Source organism: Falco peregrinus, chromosome 14 (assembly GCF_023634155.1).
Source record: "Falco peregrinus isolate bFalPer1 chromosome 14, bFalPer1.pri, whole genome shotgun sequence".
NCBI classification, from domain to species: domain Eukaryota; kingdom Metazoa; phylum Chordata; class Aves; order Falconiformes; family Falconidae; genus Falco; species Falco peregrinus.
In genome coordinates, this window is record NC_073734.1 from 21,362,360 (window position 1) to 21,376,014 (window position 13,655).

The 13,655-nt window shown below is 38.2% G+C and overlaps 1 long non-coding RNA gene across 7 annotated transcripts in view; it reads right to left on the reverse strand.

Moving 5' to 3' along the window:
- LOC129785618 (uncharacterized) overlaps positions 1-13,655 on the reverse strand; it is a 786,935-nt gene that overhangs the window by 228,259 nt on the left and 545,021 nt on the right. For all 7 annotated transcript variants that reach the window (XR_008749761.1, XR_008749763.1, XR_008749764.1 and 4 more), the window contains exon 7: positions 8,496-8,536. This is a non-coding gene — a long non-coding RNA (uncharacterized LOC129785618). The remainder of the gene's footprint in view (positions 1-8,495; positions 8,537-13,655) is intronic.

Below are 13,655 nucleotides of genomic sequence, written 5' to 3' on the forward strand. Positions count from 1 at the left end.
ACCTCACCTAAGATATGAATAGGTAATTAATTTCTTAAAAATAGATTAACTACTTCAAATAAAAAGATTGGCAGCAACTAGTGATGCCTGTGGTAAGGAACTCATTCCTGCAGTCTCTATACCTCATTAGACTGAAGACACTTTGCTAACTACAGATCTAAGAAAACACAGAAATTCAAAGTCTTTCCTAGCTTTAAACACAAAAAGAAAACTAGGTTTCAACTACATTGTTTTCTGGGTCATCAAGAAACAGATGTCTTTTATTTAACATTTCCATAAGTAAATAAAACTGCTTCTGGTGATAAACATTCAGGCAAAATGACTGAAAACATTGTCTCCACCACTGTCCTGAAGATCAGTGAACAATTAGAACTTGCCCACACTTGACTTCTCCAAGTTTAAAATCTGCCAGCTAACAACTGGCAAAGAGCACAGATAAAAATCAAACAAAATTGACTTCTTGGTTCCTTTGATATTTTTTTTTCCCCCTCAGCTTTTAGTGGTGTTGACAAGATTAGTAGAAGATGCAAAAATATCTTTTTGTCTCTTCAAACCCCTTGTTGATCTATTTTGACTTATTATTTTGTTCCAACAAGCATGCCCCAGCTTCTGGAGTTCATCAGCCTAAAAGATCATTTAGTACTTTCTATTCTCAGACCAGCTCTTATTAACCTAAAACTTTCAGTGAATAATGCCTGTGCATGTACAGTGTGTGATTAAATAGAACTATATTCAGGGCTTTCATGTGTGAATTCTGCTTGGGAGAAAAATTGCCGTGCTGCTGGACAGCACATTTGAATTTTCCTCCCTATCACAATTATTTATTATTTCTATTAGCTAATGTTGTTTTACTCCTAATTATGGGTAATTAGATGATGAGTTGTCAGCACAATCAATTCACTTAGAAGCTTCTACATTTAATTAACTCAAGATGGTTTTGAACATTTAAATGTCAAAACAACATTTAGAAAACAGAACATTAGCATGTTGTTCATTGAACTGTACATTATAGAATGTGACTTAAAGAACCAAAGGTTTCAGTGTGATGACAGCTCTCAAATTCTGCTTGTAGAGAGTCCAAATTTGCTGTACATCTTGACAGCTTTACTACAATGGCTTCAGGCTTAGCAGGTCACCTGTTACAGAGCTTCAGGGCTGCTCTGAGAATATGAGCTACTGCAGGGCTTGGTGGATAACAGAAAAACACCCTTACCAACACCAGCGTCAAGGAAACCTTCTCCAGCCTCAGCCTCCATGCATTTTTACGGGTTCAGCACAGGGATGGTTCCTCTCAACAGAAAATGGGAAAGAATGGTAGAATCAAAACCGTCATCCACTGAAGAAGGGCTCTAAGGCAGAGGAAGGTTTAAGATGACAAGGCCTGCACAGCCGTGTATATTCTGGACTACGTGATAAGGGATGAGAGATGCACCCATTTCTGTCTGGTTTCACCCAGTTCTGAGAAAGGATGGTCAACAGCTAGTCAGGAGAAGACTGATAGGAAGTTTCAGAGAAAGAATCTGGCCCACCCACAGTTTTGAATTTAATGTTACTACTGCTGAAAAAGCACCCTTAAAAGTCTGACAAATTTCTTTGGGCACACAGGAAAGATAGTTCTGGGACCTTCTGAACAGAATCATTTTTGGAAATAATCTTAAAGCGATGAAGGTCTGTTACAAGAAGGGACACAATGGGTCTGTTAACACAATGGTGAAAACAGCTGAGACAGATAGCGTGGTATAATCAGAATACAGAAATTATACAGAACTTACAGATTAAATTTGCTGAGTAAAGCATTGTGACAGTGTTCTGTCACTATTCAAGCTGACAGAGACAGAAATCAAATTGTTCCCGTAGTGCCAAACACTATCGAAGTTTTGCATTATATTTGATCTGCATTTCAAGAGCAGACTAGTCAGAGTAGTATTACAAGAGATATTTCAGTTCACAATAACCTATAATTTTTTTCTAATAATTTAAAGATCACATTTTCTCAAAAGAGGACACTGAGAATGTTATTAATATAACAGCTGAAACTGCTCGATACGTACAGTGAAGTTCATTGGTTCATTTGTTTGTTCATTCATTTGTTTGAGCATACCTTTCCAAAACAATCATTAAGCAACGTACCTTCCCATCTTAACATTAAGATTTCCTATTTGACATGTGAAATCCTAAGACTGATGTTACAAATCTGAGCAGCTAATTAACATGTTAGCGTGGTTGTCTGTTCCTGGCAATAGCCTCAGTCTCTTTCTGCTCAATGGTGTACAGCCTTGCAGTGGAAGAAGGGGTGAAGGACAACAGCCTAGCCAGACGTTCTGAAGGACACCAGGCACTGTGTTGTTCATTAAGAATAAACAGGGACTCGGCCCCGGGGGCCCTTACAGACCCTCCTGGAGATGAACAGAGGAAGGAGGGGAGAAGAGCTCTCCTGGTTTTGAAAATACACGTGGGAAGATCTTCCTGTCCTGAGACTACACCGAGCTTGCAAGGTACTGAGCCCAGGCTGGTAAATTCCAAGAGTTAATCCTTACCCCTACAGCGTCCAAATGTAAGGGTTTTCGTATCAGAGAACCTGCCAGATGCCAACTGCAACGTTCAAGGTAATATCTGATGAGGAGTTATCTTTTCCTGTTATCAGCGGGACTTTTGGAAGAAGGCTTGGAAAGGTTTTCAAGCTTCATGCCTTGCTCACAGTCAGCTAGATCACTGGATGAAGGTGGATTCTTGTGTTGTGAGCTTCAGGGCTACACATTGGCAAATGGTAGCTTTAAAGCTGCCTTTGTCCTGACTAAAAAGTATCCTTTTAAGAGATTCCTCTGCTAAAGATTCAGCGATGATGGGATCCATCCCGCCCTGTTCAAGTTTCAAACTCTTTTCCAGGTCAGAACTCCCAATACCGGGAAGGGCTTTTTAGGACAGAATCCAATCTATGGCCATCTTTCAGCTGACACATTCATTTGCTTAAATTTCTCACAAAATCCCCATGGCCGTCCCAATGCAGCTTTACAATGCTGAACAAAGTAGCAAAACAAAACAAAACAAAAACAAAAAAACAAACACAACAAACCAAAAACAAGTCGCCAAGCATATTTCCAGCACTAAGTCGAGTCGTACATATTTCAATTCACATGGCGTTTGCTCTTTCACATCCCTGGAAGTTATCCTACTTTTCACTCTGACAAGCTGTCACTGTTTCTAGTAACACATTTTTGTTTCAGTGTTGGTAGACTTTTCATTACCTTCTGTATCAGAAGAACTGTTTCCTACAGTACATATCCCAAATGCCTGAGTGAAAGCATGTCGCCTGCTTGCTTTAGTACCAAAGCTAGAACTTGAGAGTCAGCGCAAATGACAATAAAAAGAATCTACTGAGAATTTGGGGTGTCTCATACCAAGCAGACAGAATAACTGTAAGGCCTATAAAATAAACACAATTTCCTTGTGTTGTACAGTAGGCATTATTCATTACCAGTATGGTTTTGTTGTGACTGAGCTGCGTTTTGGTACTGAACATCAACAACATGACAGAAATGTTTCAGCCTTTCTCTTCTCTTTCTACAAACGTGGATGTAACAGTAAACCCGGGTGACAGGTACTCCCACACATACTGGTATTCAATCCGTCAGGCGCAGTTTGAACAGCATGGTGCCCAGATGAAGCCACGTAAGCCAGCACCTATTAGCTGCTTCCTTTGATTCTCCTGCTACTGCTCAGACACAGTGCAGGCTGTTGCAAAGGATAAGCAGCATTAAAACCAGACACACAAAAAAATATTATCCCAAACAAAGGCCAATAATGTACTCTGAAGGCTTTTTCTAATTCATTTTCTGGGTGTTAAAACAAACTGTTCTGTGAAGATCTCACGTGAAGATTCAAGATCTCTGTATAGTTTGAGAAAGTTTAAAAAAAATGCAGCATGCAGTGTAGCATTCTGGAGCTTCTCATAAAGGCTCAAAGGTGAAGAAGCAAAGTAATCATGATGAATGCTGTTTCCTGCTCTTACTCTTTTTCTCTCTGTATCTAAATTCCTTTCTATTACCAACCATAAGACACAATTTCCAAAGTTAATTTCACTTTATGAAGATACTGTTTAACTATGCTAGCACTGGGAATGCTAATTCTGCCTTTCCCAAAACTAACAATTCTTTACATATTATTTTCAGCTCCTAAAAGTGTCCAAAATAAGCTGGGGCAGCAAGATCAGTTTGCAGCTGTGTTCATGACTCTGCATTTCTATTCCTCATCATAGTTATGTTCCAGGTTCATACATGCAAACCCACTATTTTTCAAATGAATGAACTGAGAAAATTAAAAGTGCATGTCCTACAGGATATGAGTGAATTTGTGCACATACAGGAACACATACAGAGGAAGTTTTGGGCAACTCTAAAGTTTCTGGCTGTGTGCTCTATGAAGCCCTATGCTGTAGCATTAGACATGCCAAAAGTTGAACCCACAGTAAGACTGAAATAAATTTAAAAAAAAAAACCCAGAAATTCTCAGAGGCTGGTAAGTCTCTTGGAGAGCCTCAAATGGCCAATGAATTTCAGCTTGCAGAGCCACTATGCCATAATTGCATGGTTGTGAACTTTTACTAGTTGTTTGCTCCCTTCCAATCTGTCCATTTTTTAAATCATCACAGGCTTGTCGCTGCTTGCACTGAAGCCTAAGGCTACATTCCAACTGCTGCTCCCGGTCTGTGGGGCAGGACTGCAACCCACAGCACGTGCTGCAAGCAGGGGAAAGGTCTGTGAAGCAAGGGGACTTGCTGCTCCCACTGAAAAGTCTGTATCTAAAATGGTCTTTGTTTCCATCAAGGTTGTCCTGGATGCTAATGAATTTCCTAAAGTTGGTTTTCTGGAAATTGTGCATAGAGAACTACAAAGGGATTTCCCAAACCACAAAAAAAATAATCAACCTACATCTGAGCTGGCTGCAATGGTGCAAGTTTGACAGAGTCAGGGTAACAGGAAAAACATCCTTCAATTTTGAGGCATGTTTGGACAGCATTGACTGCATTTCTCTAACACCAATATATTTGACTGAAATAATCCTTGAGGCAGGCACCAACTCCTCTTCCATAAGAGAGACAGAGTCCTGATCTTGAATCTTTCAGAATATAACCACATGCATAAGTAATAATTGTGGATATGTTTTAGCAGTCCCCCCATCTCGGTGAACTATCCATAAGTGACATCAAAGTACTGAATATTGCTGCTCTGCAATACTTACATAAATCATTACTATTTTGGGCACATTTCTATGTTGGCACCAGCGTTAGTGGCTTACAAAAGGCATTTTTCTATGCTTATGCTTGGCATTCCTACTGGAATTGTAATAGTGAGAAATCATCACAGCCATCTAAAGGGGCTTGTGCATAAAGTGCCTGCTCCCTTAAACACTGCTTAAGCCTGAATGACTAATGGTCTTTTTCAAGGATGACTAGATTTATGCATCTTCCCTGTGAACTCGATGCTCCCATGAAGCCAAGAAATCTTTTATTAAAATACTAGCAATATAGTTACGTTTTACTCTCAAGACCAACAAACCTAAGATTTCTACGGAGTAGAATACTTCCCAAAGACCAAACTGCAAAAACAGCAAACAAGAAATGACTGAGAATCATACTACCCTCACAGAAAACTGGTTCTGAATTTCCAAAAATAAATTTCAACTCCAAACCTACCCTTTCATTCCTACAATCAAATACAGGTGCAGCTGTACAACCGTAATAAATGGCGGATACACACAGATGTGCAACTATCCAATTTGCAAACAAAGAACCCACATGTCAGTAGCATGGACGACCACGTCTTCGCTTCAAAGAGTTTAGTACTGTACTTTGGCAGGCAAAAACATACATGTGTTTGGGAGGCTCAACAGTGCAAGAAACGATCATACACTCATAATCAAAATCCAACTGAGGCCTTCTTTGAAAATTTGGCCCTAAATATTAAGCAGTGCCTGGGGGCTGATTAAAATTGACCTCTCCAGGGCATAGATCATGCAACACTAAGAAAACAAGCTGAAGAAACAGAAGCAAAGACTGCTGTTCCCTGCATCTTTATTGGTATGAAAGCTCTTAAGACGCCAAACAAGGGGGGTGTTCGGGGGGAGACGTTAATATCTGAGGAGAGAGATCAAAAGCAGTTAACGTTCCTGGCACTGCATTGTGGCATGTGTATCTTTATACTTTTAAACTTACAGTAAAAAACAAAACAAAAAAAAAAAAAAAAAGAAAAAGAAACATTTCTTTGTTAAATCAAATATTGCCACATGTTACTCATTTAAGTTTGCTGTCCTCAGATCCAACTTAATTTAGTCTGCATTGAACATTTCTGATCTGAACATTTAATGTGGCAATGTTTTGCTCTGCCAGGAATATTATCTGAATGTTAAACATGAACTCAATTTATTCATCAGAATATGGCAAGCATGATACCAAAGGTCATTTTGTTTATATTGTCCTCTAGCTCCATAACTTATGGCCTGTTTCTTTCATCTTCAGACCTCAGAACACTCAACAATATTGGATGTTACAGTGTGGGTAAGAGAACTGGGTTCACTTTTTTTTTTTTTTTTTTTTTTTTTTAACATTTTTATTTGGAACTGGGGGGAGGAAACAGCCTTGTTCGGCAACAAGGAAAAGCACAGAAAACATGCAACACATCTGCTACATTATGAACTGGTAATAGATACACAAGATAAGCCTGCCCTGGTATGGAGGATGTGTAAGAAGCTGTATGCCTTACACCTTACCATTCACAATGCAATTATAGCTTTTTTGATTTTTGAAGTAGGTGCTGATCTCAATCACATCATTATAAAACCACAATAACCTCATACACATTTTTCATACAAAACGTGGCCACAAAGTTGTCACAGAACCAGTGAGCCAAATTCTGATATTAATTACACTAGCAGAAGTTTGTAGTAGTATCATATGCATATGCAGCTCCACTTTTTAAAAATGTACCTACAGCAGCAAAGTTAGTACCTATCCCTTAGAAAGCATCACACCTTGCTTGTATTATACAGATGATTCTACCACTGAAAATTCTTGTCCCTCCTCTCCTCAGCACCCAAAGGCAACTTGAACCAAAAAGAATAGAACCACACAAACAGATAAGCAAGTAGAAGAAATAAATGTGAACAGAAACATCTATTTCAAAATAAACAAAGTCATTTTCTCTCTGAAGTGACAGAAACATACTTCCATTCTTTACTATTTCTCATTACTTCTAAAGAATTATTATAGAGGAGTTCAGCCCACCTGCTGATAACTTAGTGGCAGTTTATCACTCCATTTGTTCAGATGTGATTTTTTTTTGCTTTATTGAAGAGTCAGTTCCTTCCTATTATATTGAATTGCTAGCACTTTCACACACTTGCTTATCAGATATCACAAAAGAAATATCCACCTGCTAATGCACTATCAATAAAATCTGAAGAAGCAACACTGATTATTGGTGCTTAGGCTTTTCAAATCCAGTCCATAGAAGCATTCGATACGTTATTGATACTTCCCATCAAAACACTCCTCTGTCCACTATAAATGGGAGACTGAAGAAAAATAAATGTCTCTAACTTTACCGGCAGGAGCATCTTTAAAGAAACCCAAAGCAAAAACACCCTAATGCCAAAGGCAGCCACATGCAGAAACTGCACCGAGAAGGCTGAACAGGTAAGGTGATGCAGATATTTGGAAGTTCAAGAGGACCAAATCCAGTGCAAGGCCCTTCCCAAAAGTGTCAGCGTCCCATCTAAGTGTGGGGCTAATCCACAACGGCATTTTCACAACAGTGGGATTTTTCTAAAATTTGCAGCAATGGGCTTATTCAGAGTTTCATGGCAAACCTGTCAAAAGCATTAGGTGTCGGACTAACTCTAATGTCACTGAAGTCAATTGCAATCTTAGCTCTGATTTCAGCAATGGAACAATCAAGCCGTCCCCAAAGGGTACACTTATAATGACACTTTAGAGGATGAAGTTATATTTTAAGTGTGCGTATTAGTAGATCCCATAGTTATATCTCGTTAATCATATATATTTGAAGCAAGTAGTTAGTGATCTCAGCAGTTAGTTCCATTCATTCAAAGGCTTCCATTTTTAAATTTCATAGATACAGCCACCTTAAGTTTAATAATTTCCAAGATTTTTTTTTTTTTTTATAGTGACAGACACACACAAGTGTGTTAATTGACAGAGTACCTTACCTACCTCCATAATGCATTCTTATGTTTTATATACAGGTAAGCTTCAAGAGTGCATTTCTTAATCCAATGAAATATTTATCAGATCTGAGATCTAAAGTGTACATATTCAATTTTTTATGCACACCTTTACATGATTCATGAAATTCACCCATAATGTGAGTTCTTTTCATTAAATTTTGTTTTTACGTATCATTGTTACTCTTTTTTTACAGCCAGATTTATATTGAACTGACAAATATCATTCAGGTATCTTTGAACAAAGTAGCTCTTACCTTTTGAAATCATGGAGGTCTGGTACCTGCAGTAGGTTTCTCTGTAAACAAACAAGAAAAGAAATAAATCCAGGATAATGTTAAATTTGCAGTGAAGCACAATGTGCTACATTACATGAGTTAGTTTCTTTATTAAGAGTTTCCTAAAGAATATTTTCAGAGATGGCTAGTGCTACATGGAATAACAGACATTAAAAATAATATTCTGAATGTATATAGAAAAGCACAATCTCACTTAACCCAAAATAGATTTTGTATTGAAAATTGAGTTTATTAAACAAATTTGTGTTCTCATACATCTTTTAAAGGGCAGCTGGATTTTCAGTCAAGAGCACACTCCTATAACCCAAAACTTAGATAAAGCTAAACTTAGACTTGCACATTGTACAAGGGACCATAATTTACTGGTAAGAAATAGTTTGACTACTGAGATGTGTGACACTTGCTTTTTTGTTTGTTTGGGGATTTTGTGTGTGTGTGTTTGTATTTGCAGCTCTGCTGCGATATGAGTAAGATACAGGCTTTTGTCATCATTTTACAGAATACAGCATGGAGGGTAGGAATATGGGAGCTACCTCAGACACAGCATGGAGGGCTGGGAGCTCTGTTACTTGAGCAGCACTAACTGGTCCAGAGCTCAAGGGGTTTGTGTGAGCTACCTATGGCTCCACGCCCTCCCATTCTGCTCAGTGCCTCCCAGCAGCACTCAGTGAGGCCGCCGTGAAGCGCCCTTCATCACTCAACAAATATTCTTTTGGCTGTCTCAGAAACAGCTACCCAACACTTTCTTAATGTGGGCTTGAACTGAAAGTCATGACAACCAGGAATACATTTTGGTCCTCTAGAAAACAGGTATATGTAGCAACACATTGATACCCTGCAATCCAGATACACAGAAATGTCACCACAGTTCAGCCAGCATTGTCAAGCGTGAAAAGCATTTATTTATATAACTTATCTAATAAGTAGTCGACGTCTCTCCTTAACCCTTCTGTATTACTGTCTTTTTTCTCTTTTTGGATACACAAGGCTTGGTTCTGCATGCTAAGAACATCTTTGAGGTACTCTCAACTCATATTGACTCAGTATGAGACAAGGGCTTGGCACTTTGCATAATCTCGCCCTCAAAAATGCAAGTAACAAAGAAAAGTTTACAATGTCATTTTTCAAACTCCGCTGAATAGCATAAAACTGCTGATATTATGTTACAGTGTCACAAAATCATAGGGGAAATGCTTTAAGTTTCTAAATTGTTCGAGGCACCAAATTGCACTACTTAATGCTAACTGCACATCGTATTTATTTTTGTTAAGAGAAGGAATACTTTCAAGTACCAAACCCAGCTACTGACCCTTTACATGAACTAATTCCTCAATGAAGATTCAAATTACTTGCTTTCCCTTTATTTCAGTGGGAGGAAAAGAAAATCCAAACACCATCCCTCTTTCCTTCATAGTTAAGATCAACATTTGCTCAAACATGAGTTATGGGCAGAAGACAGAATGTGTCTGTTGTGAAAACGGGTGTAGAAAACATCTCTCAGGCTGAAAATTTAATTGAAGTTCAAAACCAGCAAAAGAATTATGACTTTTAATACTAACTCCTGCATACTGTAACAATGCATGTTGTACACATATGTATACAAACAGTGTGTATAGCTTTACATGTTTTATATATATATTGCACTTTAGGTAGTCAACTGGTTGAGATCACGATTTTGTTCTTCCTTGAAAAAGTTATTGTTACAAATACGAGAAAAATATTCCTGTGGCAATTCCAGTGACGGGACTTCTGAATAGTCTGAGATTTGAACTCTGTTTATGGTCCAGAAAACATATAGTATTTTTGCAATTAAAACATAATCTAAAGAGACTTGTTTAATGGCTGAAACCACTGTAAACACTAAGTTCAACTACTAGAAAGAATGGAAAGTGACCGCAAGATTAATTTGCCTTGAAGTTTTCCTCTATAACCTTATAATTTGGCACGCCAAGCAATATATTCACTGGCATTCAGCAATATATCCCTAAGAAAGGGCTCCAAAACACCAGACTTTTCAGATTGGGAACATAACAAGATCACTAAAAGAAGTTTTGAACTGTGTGTCTGAAGTTTTAGTTAAGTTAGCCACAGCTCCTAGAGATGCTTTAAAGAAAATAATTACCTAATTTTTCAGTGTTTTCAATTCTCCATTTGGTCAGAATTTCGCAAACTTGCACAAAAACTTTCTCTAGCAACTGGCCATAAGCTTGCTGGCTTTCAATAGGTAAAGGAATACTGTCCCCCTCCAGAGAGAAGAAACATTATTTAGGCATCAAGATTATCCTGAACCTCTACTCAAAAGAAAAATACACAGGTCTGGAAGCATTCCTCAAGCTGAGTATGCATGCCTGTGGCTGGGCTAGACCTTTTGTTTCACTCTTGTGGAACTCTTTCCCCAATCAAATAATACAAGTGTTGATAGCTCAATCTTTTGCAGTTCTCATTAGTGAGGCCAAAGGTGGGAAGAGAAGCTGACTTACTCTTTCCCTCTCAACAGGAGAGGATCACCACAGAGATGTCCTTTGTGTTATGCACCAGGTTATCAGCCTGGTACATAAGTCATGTTTTACACTCATGTAGAAAATGAAGAAAAAAAAAACAACAGGAGAAACTGCCACTCTTTTGCTAGTTCAAAGCAAAAAAAGCACTTAAACAATTCATAGTTTATAACAAGGCAGATCACAAAGAATAAAAGAAAATTAATGTTACATAAATCATGTAATCTCTTTCCTAATACAGTTCATTAGAGCTTCAAGAGTAAATCAAAATAACATTGCAAAAAAAAAAAAAAAAAGCAAGCTGAGATAATTAGGTTTGTACAGCCAACTTACTCTGCTAGAATTTCAAGACACTGTGAAAAGCACACCAACAAATTTTTGGTTAAAAGCATTACTAGAAAGAGTCCTTTCCCTTTGAAAAATGGCTTAGCATATCCGAATACTGCTCCATGCTGCTTTTTCTCTTTCCCGGTTTTAAAGAAAATGCATGGTACATTCAGGTAAGTATTCAGGAAAACAAAACAGAAGAGCTGAGAATCTGAAGTGACCGGGACATAGAACCTGTGGGCAGGCCACGTTCCTTTTACAGCAATCCAGGAAGGCAGAAGAGTACAGATTCTTATGCTTTCACTTATCCTAGAGAAAGAAAACAGGCAGCGAGTGAAACCTGCTGGACTCGACACTTACAGCCCTGGAGACTATGGATCTCCTTTGGGTTTTTTGTACTTTAAAGCCATAGTAGATTCTTACAAGTTCAGTAGAGCTGCGAGGAAGAGAAGCTTAGCTATGCCTCAATGAGCAGCTACATACTTTAAATAAGTTGCTACATCCTGTACACTATATAATATTTATATGTCTTAGCATTTTTTAACTTCTCAGAAATTTCTACCAATGAAAATTTTAGCAATTTGCCTGCATCTGCCCAAAGCTGCTTGGATATTTGACTGCATAAAGATTTATTTTTTTTTAAATACGTACTAGCATAGTCTATGAAAACTAGTAATTTTTTTCTAGGCTTGAAAAATCATGAGCACTTCCTAATGCCAAAGATCCTCTTCTAGATTACTAATAAAAGATACGAGACAACACAATATATGTGGACATGGGAGGTATGTCAAAGTCTCCCCAAACTTATGCTGGGATTTTTTTTACAGAACACAATAGAAATATCCCTCAATCCAAGCCAAATACCTAAGGTTCTTATTGAAGTGAAATTCCTGAAGTCACTGGACTAAATCCTAGCTTCAGTTAAGACTTTGTATGCCTAAAGTCTTACATAGAGACTAGAGAAAGGACTGCAGTAGTTCACCTTAATTTCTCACTCCATAGACAGAATTTCCAGGAATAAAATGCAGTACAGTGGTGATGCTGATGGCCATGAGAATCTGCATATTTTCACTGCATATATTAAAAAATGTCAACCCTAAACAGATATTTAATATGCACATCTGTACGTACAGTATGACAGCCTTGTCATTCACTACATAGCACCATTGGTTAGAGGTTCAACTCAATCATCCCACCGTGCCACACGGGTTCCTCATACACATAGGGGAAGCACTAGCACATCCCCCAGGATTGCAAAACTGTATCCCAAGAGATGAACCAGTCTTACATAAATCATCACAACACCAGCTCAACTTTCAGATGCTGGAGGAAAAGGTAGGAGCAATGGTCCAGAATCTGGGCTAACATATCAAGCCATGGGTTCAGAAACTTCTCTAGGACCCCTAGAAAATCCCTCATGCTTTTGTCTACCTTGCAAGGTGAGATCATACTACACAAGAATGACTGCTTGGGGAAATATTATGAGAATGGGATGTCTGGGAAATAGCTAAGATTCAGAAATGATAATAAAGTGGTAAGGAAATACAGTATGCAAAAAATATGCAAGAACAATCAATAGAACAACTAGAACCAGGCAAGCAGGAACAGATGGAAAATGTTATTCAGAAACTAGAAAAAGCATCAGTAAGTTCTCAGAGAGGGAGACTGCAAAACGTAATCAACAAGACTTACTTTGGGGGGGAAAGTAGCAGACAGGCAAATGAAAATAATGTGTTAATCAAACCCAAAACAAGGCTAAAGACACTCAAGCAAGTTAAAGATGCAAAATCCTCCATATTAACGGTTCTACTGAGTCTCCAAACCACAACCCAGGTACAGCCATTTGCGCAGCATTCTCTGGAACAAGCTACTTTATAGTTCAAGAGCAAGACGATTAAAAAAAAAATAATTAAAATCTACCTTTGTCATGTGTAGTCTGGGAGCATGTAAGAGAATACTGTTTCCAATGATGTGCTGGAAACAAGGCACCAGTAGTGACACATGAAGCCCAGACCCAGCAGGTACAGCAGAGCAGGCTAGCATGCTTCCTACTCTGAAGTATTTGGCTTTATGCTTTCTTGGTTCCCTTTGTACATTACAAAATTATGAGTTCTTTACGGTTATAAAATAAGTTAAGCTTGTATTTTTTCAGATATCAAGTTCTACATGCCAGGTAGCCAAGTAAGACAAGAACCAATTAATCACTTTTAAACACAAGACTTGCAAGAGTTGTCATTGAAGAATCATGTAATGTATTGCTCACAAGTATTCAGTTTGTTGCCATGTATCTCTG